This window comes from Halichoerus grypus, chromosome 3 (assembly GCF_964656455.1).
Source record: "Halichoerus grypus chromosome 3, mHalGry1.hap1.1, whole genome shotgun sequence".
In the NCBI taxonomy this organism is placed as follows: Eukaryota; Metazoa; Chordata; class Mammalia; order Carnivora; family Phocidae; genus Halichoerus; species Halichoerus grypus.
Window position 1 is genome coordinate 21,401,268 of NC_135714.1, and position 5,613 is coordinate 21,406,880.

The 5,613-nt window shown below is 40.4% G+C and overlaps 1 long non-coding RNA gene across 1 annotated transcript; it reads left to right on the forward strand.

Moving 5' to 3' along the window:
* Positions 1-878: 878 nt before the first annotated feature.
* Positions 879-2,730, forward strand: LOC144381242 (uncharacterized). Its single transcript, XR_013446128.1, has 2 exons — positions 879-945; positions 1,086-2,730. It is a non-coding gene; the product is annotated as an uncharacterized LOC144381242 (long non-coding RNA).
* Positions 2,731-5,613: the final 2,883 nt, after the last annotated feature.

A 5,613-nucleotide genomic window follows, 5' to 3' on the forward strand; every position in this document is an offset into this window, starting at 1 on the left:
GGCCAAGAGCACCTTGGGACTTAAGCACGCATGTGCATAAACGCTCAGCAGGTTCCAGACTGTTTGAAGGGCCTTTGAGTCCAAACTCTCCTTTCTCTTAAAGGTCCCGCCTTACATCCTGGCAAATAGAGTTAAATGCACCTATCTTCCATTTTAAACGTAATTTGGGCTGAGACTTTTTTAAAGGACTATTATACTTTTGCTTTTGAAATCATTTGGTAACGAATCGCTCGGTGAATTTACACTTGGCTCTGAATTTCAGCAGGTCATTGTGTACACTCAGAAGTTCTTTGGAAGTGGAATCGAATCTAACCTTTAAATGGCTTTCAAATGCAACAACGTTTTTATGACTCATCAATTCAGCAGTTAATGAAATCGGGCTAATTCTATGCTCCGTGGGCATTTATGTGAGCACTGCTGAATTCAGATTTGGAAATGCTCCTTATAAACATTAGAGCTGGTAACTGTCTCCTTGGGGGACTCAGCCAAGTTTGTGGGCCCCTGGGATCTCACGGGACCCAAGTCTTGGACCCAGAAAATCCAACAGATAAAATGGTCTTGGCAAGAATCCAGGATTAGAGAAAGGAAATCTCCCTTCACTGCCCGAGACTGTGGGTCCTTGGTGAGGGGGTCCATGCTCTGTGGGCACGGCTGGGAGCCAGGAAGCCAGGGCAGGGCACCCGGGCTCGTGCTGAAGTCTCTGTCCCCGTCGGCTGCTGTGCACCAGCCAGCCGAGGAAGCCTCCTTCACCTGTGGCAGACCTCTGGTGGCCAGGCACACCCCTTCCCTTTGGGACCCCCTCTCCCCACTTCTATCATCTCCTGGGCCCTGGTGGCAGAAATGTTTTCACTGACATTTTGTGACACTTTTGCAGAATTCCGCTGACTCATGAGAGACAAGATGGGGGATTGTTCTGCAGCCGTTGCCACGTGGGAAAACAGATCAGTGAGTCACATCATATGCCGAGCGAGCCCTGCTGTTGTCTGCGCGGAGCAGTTTTAATCATGTAAACTTCAAAGCTGTCCCTCATTTGCAATGACATTAGCCTTGGTGATTTTATTTTCTCTCTCTCTCTCTCTCTTAAGCTGTCAGTTGCTGAGGGCTTCTTGTTGCTTTCTCTGGCAGAGGCACGTTTATTTATCACAGGAGAGGTTGGCTCTGAAAGGATTCGTGCAAACTTTCTTCTGGAGATGAAAACATGTCATCCCTCGCCTGTGCCATCTACCGAAAACCCTTCAAAACCAAAAGCTAGCGACTGTCCTGGTGGACAGATGTCATCGCAAGCAGGCGTGGACCATTGTGTTTGTTTTCCTCGCTAACCCTGCACGACTTTGAACCCATTCTGTAAATAAAAGAGACAGGAGCACAAAACTCTTTACACTTCCTGCCTTCCCCCCCCAGTGTGCTGACATTTCAAAGCCCCATATGTTTCCCTCAACGAAACTTCATGAAAATACATATTAAAAAAAGATCTGCGACCAATGTATGCTTCTTCATTTAGCTGTACACTTTAGAAATATTCTGCACTGAGCCACAAGCAAGATGTAGTTTTAATAAATATTTCCCATTCAAAAATGTACAACTGGTAGAGTTTCAAACACGTCAGACTCCTAAAGAGTTGGAATAGACATTTGCCAGTTACCTCCCCAGCACGGATACTCCCCCTCTGCACTTTGATCTTCCCTGTGGATACACCCCTCTTCTATTCTTACTGCGGGTCAAGATGGAATTGACCTGGCCCCCAGCTCCAGGAATGGACTATAATGGGCTCAAGCCAATCATGGATCCCATTCCTCAGGCCACATAGATGGGTCAGTAATGAGCTCGTGATCCAATTTGGGCCAATGATTCATAGTGATAAACGCCTACATTAGGAAAAAAGAGCTCAAATAAACCTCAAGGAGCTAGAAGAAGAACAAATGAAGCCCAAAGTTAGCAGAAGGAAGGAAATAACGAAGATCAGAATGGAAATTATATATGAAATAGAGTTTAAAAAGACAATAGGAAAAAAATCAGTGAAACCAAAGCTGCTTTTTGAAAGGATAAACAAAATCAGCAAACCTTTAGCTTGACTTACCAAGAAAAAAAGAAAGAACTCAAATAAATAAAATCAGAAATGAAACAAGAGACATTACGACTAATACCACAGAAATAAAAAGAAGCATAAGAGACTAAACAATTGTATGCCAGCAAATTGGACAATCTTGAAGAAATGGACAAACACCTAAAAGCATACAACTGACCAAGGCCGAATCATGAAGAAACAGAAATTCTGAACAGATCTATTACTAGTAAAGAGATTGAATTAGTAATCAAAAAGCTACCAACAAAGAAAAGTCCAGGACAAAGAGGCTTCACTGGTGAATTCTACCAAACATTTGAAGAATTAATACCAAGCTTTCTCACACCCTTCCAATTTGAGCTAGTGACAAGGGTGACAATCACCGGACCTGTATGGTAAATACTACAGCTTCTCTGTCCCTGGATCACGCCCAGTGTGGTGTGAGGATGTGAGGTGCCGACCGGCTGAAGCAATTTGCTCCCCTTTGGGGGAGAGATCCCAAAATTGCCAGGAGCCTTTGTGTGGAATCTGGAGATAAAACTGCCACCACTTTGAAAACTGGAGAGACTGTAAAAGCCAGCTCCTCGGGTGGCTTAGACTTACCTGAAGCCAGCCCTACCTCTGGACTTCTCATTTATGTAAATCAATAAATTCTCTTTGTTGGTTAAGCCAGGTCTAATTGGATTCTCGGTCGTGTGCAAACACAAGAGACCTAAATGATTCAAGGCTGCTCACTCTATTCCTACCCACGCATTGCCAGCATCTAAAGAAACTGAAATCCGCGGTGAATGTGTTTTTGTTTCTTTGATATTGTGGTTTCAGTTCACCAGCATCCTCCACTCTTCCTTTTCTACATGGAACACCATTGTCTCTTAGGAAACCACCCTTCCCCCACTCTCACTCCCTGCCACCCTAGCTGACCCCACCTCCTGGCTCCAGCAGTGGACATGTGACCCGGGCATAACCAGTCAGGGCATTCCATTCATGGGACTGTCTGATTGGATCAGGGATAAGTAAACTGTCCCAAGATAGCCAATGAAAATAAGATCCAGGACTTCTGTTTTAACTCTTATGAAAAAAGCAGTTGAAGAATTTGCAGAGGGAAGAGGATAGAAACATCTTGGAGGGCATATTTGCACCATCATATTTGCACCATGAATGTTTATGGAGAGAGCATTCCTAAAAATGAAGCAATAAAAAAAAAAGAGAGAGAGGAGAGAAAGTTTAAGAGATGGTGAGAGAAGGAGGACCAAGTCCTAACAACTTTGTCTGAGGCCTGGATTGAGCCATGCCTGAAGCATGAAAAGCAGTCACTTCCTTCTCGTCAAGGCAGTTTGATCTGGGTTTTCTGTCACTTGTAGTTTAGAATCTTGTATAATATGGACCAGAAATTTTTTTCACACTGAAATAAATATTTATTTCCATTTATTATAATATTCCTATTTTCCTCTAGTACTACTTAATGCAGAAAGTCTGGAAAACACAAAGAAAATAAAGCAAAATTGACTTTTAATACTACAACTCTGAAATTATGACTCCTAACCTGTAGTGTATGTTTTTAAGTCTTTTCATATACATGTTTATGGACTTCTGTAACATAATTTCCAAATCATGCAGGTGCTTTATGATTTGTTTAGTTCCTTCTTTTTAACAGCTGAAGTCATTTCCTTTCTTTCTTTCTTTCTTTCTTTCTTCTTTTTCTTTTTTTAAATTTACTATTTCCTATCATGAACATCTATGTCGATAAATCTTTGCACACACCCATGGCCATTTCCTTAGAATAAATTTACATGGCCATATGTATAATAAATTCCTCATTCGGTTGTTTCCAAATTTTTATTATAAATAATGTTTAAATGAACACATTTATGCATTTCTTTATATGAAATAAGCTCCTAGAAGTGGAATTGCTGGGTAGGGGACATGCTTGCTTAAGGCTGTTGCTGCACATTGCCACCCTGCCTTACAGAATGCTGTTTGAGTCTGCACCTCTGCTGTTCTGCCACATGATCCCACACACTGGAAATTACTATTGTCTCAAGTACAATCAAAATGAACATTTTTTTTCATATGTTGGTTGGCTATTTGTATCGATATCTTCTTTTTTAAAAATCTGATCTTATGTATTTTTATGTATTTTTTTTTTAACTTCAGTATAGTTGACGCACAATGCTACATTAGTTTCTGGCGTACACATTAGTAATTTGACAAGCTTATATTACATGTTATGCTAGGTTCCCCACGAGCGTAGCTACCATCTGTCCCATTACATCGCTATTATGGTATCATTGACTGTATTCCTTATATTCTGCCTTTTATCCCATGACTTACTCAATTCCATTACTGGAGGCCTGTATCTCCCTCTCTCTTTCACCCATTTTGCTTAACCCTCCATTCCCCTCCCCTTTGGCAGCCATCAGTTTGTTCTCTGTATTTGTAGTTCTGATTCTGCTTTTTGTTTGCTTATTCTTTTTTTTTTTTAGATACCTTTTATGAATGGAATCATATGGTATTTATCTTTCTCAGTCTGACTTATTTCAGTTAGCATAATACCCTCTAGTTGCATCCATTTTGTCTCAAATGGCGTGATCTCATCCTTTTTATGGCTGTGTGATTTTCCAGTGTGTGTATATGTGTGTGTGTGTGTGTGTGTGTGTACACACCACATTTTCCTTATCCATTTGTCTATTGATAGGCACTTTGGTTGGCTAGTGTAAACAATGCTGCAATAAACCTAGGGGTGCATATATCTTTTCAAGTCAGTGTTTTCATTTTCTCTGGGTAAGCACCCAATATTGTAATTATTGGACCATATGGTATTTCTATTTTTAATTTTTTGAGAAAATGCCATACTGTTTTCTACAGCGGCTGTACTGATTTACATTCCCACCAACGGTGCACGAGGGATCCTTTTTCTCCCCATTCTTGCCAACACTTGTTTCTCGTCTTTTTGATTTTAGCCATTCTAGCAGATGTGAGGTGGTATCTCATTGTGGTTTCCATTTGCATGGGAATGATGATGAGTAGTGTTGGGCATCTTTTCATGTGCCTGTTGACCGTCTGTATGTCTTCTTGGGGAAAATGTCTGTTCAGTTCCTCTTCCTATTTTTTAATTGGATTGGTTTTGTTTTTGGTGTTGAGTTGTACAAGTTCTTTATATAATTTTGATATTAACCACTTAATGGATATATCATTTACAAATATGTATTGGTATTTTCCATATATCTTGATTTGCATCTTCACACCTTAAAGTTTGGAAATCTTTTTCTTTTCTTTCAGGAGTAACTGGATAGATAAGGTAATGCCTCATTATCAGACATTTTAGTTATTTTTCCAATGATATTTTCTGTATGTGCAAAAAAACTCCAGGTTTTAGTGGATGCATTTTGGTTGGAAACACACATTGCCCATTGCTTTGAATTTTTTCCAACAGATTGTTTACAATCTAATTAAGTAGAATGACTTGAGAGGTACTATTGTGTGGTTATACTAGTTAATTAAAATGGGTTTGGAGCCAGACTTTCTGGAGTCAAAACCCAGTCCTATCACTT